The sequence below is a fragment of the Montipora capricornis genome, chromosome 3 (genome assembly GCF_036669925.1).
Source record: "Montipora capricornis isolate CH-2021 chromosome 3, ASM3666992v2, whole genome shotgun sequence".
NCBI lineage: Eukaryota > Metazoa > Cnidaria > Anthozoa > Scleractinia > Acroporidae > Montipora > Montipora capricornis.
Window position 1 is genome coordinate 10894470 of NC_090885.1, and position 2500 is coordinate 10896969.

The 2500-nt window shown below is 40.2% G+C and overlaps 1 long non-coding RNA gene across 1 annotated transcript in view; it reads right to left on the reverse strand.

The window, feature by feature from the left end:
• Nucleotides 1-1903, reverse strand: part of LOC138041109 (uncharacterized) — a 5761-nt gene extending 3858 nt beyond the window's left edge. The window contains exon 1 of the long non-coding RNA XR_011130747.1: nucleotides 1345-1903. This is a non-coding gene — a long non-coding RNA (uncharacterized lncRNA). The remainder of the gene's footprint in view (nucleotides 1-1344) is intronic.
• Between the last annotated feature and the right edge of the window lie 597 nt (nucleotides 1904-2500).

Below are 2500 nucleotides of genomic sequence, written 5' to 3' on the forward strand. Positions count from 1 at the left end.
AGCAGCCCACAGCATTCCAAAACGACTCACAACTATATTTATTAGATTGAGTGGCTGTCTAAACTCTCTTACAGGTCTTTTCCGTTGATTCAAAAATAAAATAAAAAATCGTTTGAAGTTACAAAGGAACTACCGTAGCGCTGGCAAAGGCACGCCCTCTCTAGAGACTATATTACGTTTAAATAAATCACCCTTCCAGCAAAACATATTGGGGATAGAATCATGACATTTTTACGTCATTTCAAGAGAGTATCTACTATAATGAATAATAACAATAGTAATAATTTCGAAAAGAACAAATGCCTATAAATTCCCAAGACGACAGACAAACATGGCAAACCAAACACAGCAAGAAACAGAAACAATTAAAATACATTGGATAATCCGGGATTTACAAAAGAGTAGTATGTCTAAGGATTTCAAATTATAACGAAGGGAAAAGCCACTTGACGTGTTGCGTTAATGTGATTTAAAGTCGGCAGTGGTTTGATATCCTTGACTGCGCACTGGTGGCTCAGTTGACTGAGCGTCTGGCCATGCCATGTGGAAGGTCGCGGGTTCCAACCCCGGCAGGATCAACACACAGGATCTTAAAAAGTGACTGATGATAATGTGCTGCCTTTGTCGAATTCCATCATCAAATGGTTAGACTTCAAGTCTTCTCGGATAAGGACTATAAACCATTGGAACCTTCTCATGTTCATAAGTTCCCTGTTGGACGTTATAGAGAACCCACAAACTATTCGAGAAGTTAAGAGTAGGGGATAGAGTCCCTGGTGTTGTGGCTGCCCTGTCCTTTCCAGCATAAGTGGCCAACTCGGCAGTTATGTCCCTAAAAAGGCTTATGGTGTTTTGAGGCCACCTAAGTAGAAACAACCATAAGTCAAAAGGACTTTGACGAATGCTGCATGGAACATGTACTAGATGTAGATGTAGACTCTGAAGCACACCGGTTTGAACACCAGTAGAATGTTGTTGGGGTAGCCACGTACCATAAATGAAATAAAGAATCTCTATGATCTTCGTACAGCTTCCATATAAGTTTCTCTGGTAAGTGTTTGTTAGTGTTTGAGGGGGGAGGGGGTGGGAGGGTTTAAGATCGTTTAGAGGATGGGTATGCTTTGCAAAATGCGAGGGCAGCCCGGATTGGGACATCAAGCGATTTTTGAATTTATGGAATAACAAAGGAGACCAGGACGTGATCTTAAGCAGCCACTTCATCCAATAAATGCGATTGCGTGTCGTTTTGGATGGTTCGGCTAAATCGAACCCAAAAGAATGCCTCTAATAAGAAAAAAACGTCCATAATATGCAACATTGTCCGATAAAATGAACTTCATTCACCTTGTTTTCTCCAATTAGTTCTGTTGCGAAGCTAAGGGAACAAACGAGCATCGAGGAAAAGCCAAGCCCGAGAAGCACAACAGCAGGGTAGATCATGGCTGTGGTGGATTGAGTGATAAAATAAGATATCACTCCTGAGCTGACAACAAGTAGAGCAGCAATAGTAAAACACCGCTAAAACAGATTTAAAAAGTAAGCAAAATTAGGAGAATATCAGCAAAGAGCAGACAAAAGGCATGCATGGTACAATCTCTTTAACGTCGGATTACGTCGCGGGCAAATCTATCTAGATAATTTAACATGGCCTTCACCTTCGAAGAGAGGCTTAGAGATCACCCAATCCTACCCCTACTTTAATTATTTGAAGTGGTTTTGTTCCACAGTAGGAGGGACGGGTCGTCAAGAAACCTCATTGTTTTGTTCGAAATACCTCGGTTTCGGTTGTTAAAGAAAAGATAGCGTTGGAATGGGTGTTGGAAAAGACCGCTCATCAAGATCTGCTCCCGAAAATATTCGTGCCCGGTCAGTTTTCCGTTGTATTTTTGTCCAAGAAAGCTAATAAAATGAGGAAGATTTTTCTTGGTCACTCAAAAATTCGTAATTAACGTTAAAAGGAGCAAATTTGAGTGGGAAACTGATTTTAGTGTTTTCTTTTGTTCTGTAAAGAAGTTCTATGTTTTTGGAAAGCTTATTTTCTAAGCTTTAAAAAGATGTATTGCTTTTCCCCTAACTTTAAATGCTGATTTCACGCGGCTTTGCTCTTGCCGAAAAGGGGGTAGTTATCTGTGCGCGACAGAAACGGCTACCCAAGGTTGGGGAATTCATATTCTATTTTGGTGCGCTCCGCGGTGAGAATTGACCTCCAAGTAAGGCCGAATGGGTAATTGATAGTTAAAGAGTACGTGTCGAGCTAACCTGTGATCAGGCGCACTTTTCTCTGTCTCTTGAAAAGGAACGCCTGATCAAAGGTTAATCGAGCAAAAATGGTATTTCGAGGAGGTTAGGTATTCAAGTCATTCTAATGCAGACTTTCGTCTCTTGAGAAACGAGAAAAAAAATAACGAAAACCAAACGAAGATAACTTCAAACAGCTGAAAATAATGTTTTCCATATATTTTTTTAATATTTCAAAGGAAGTTTATGGATCAGAAACAAA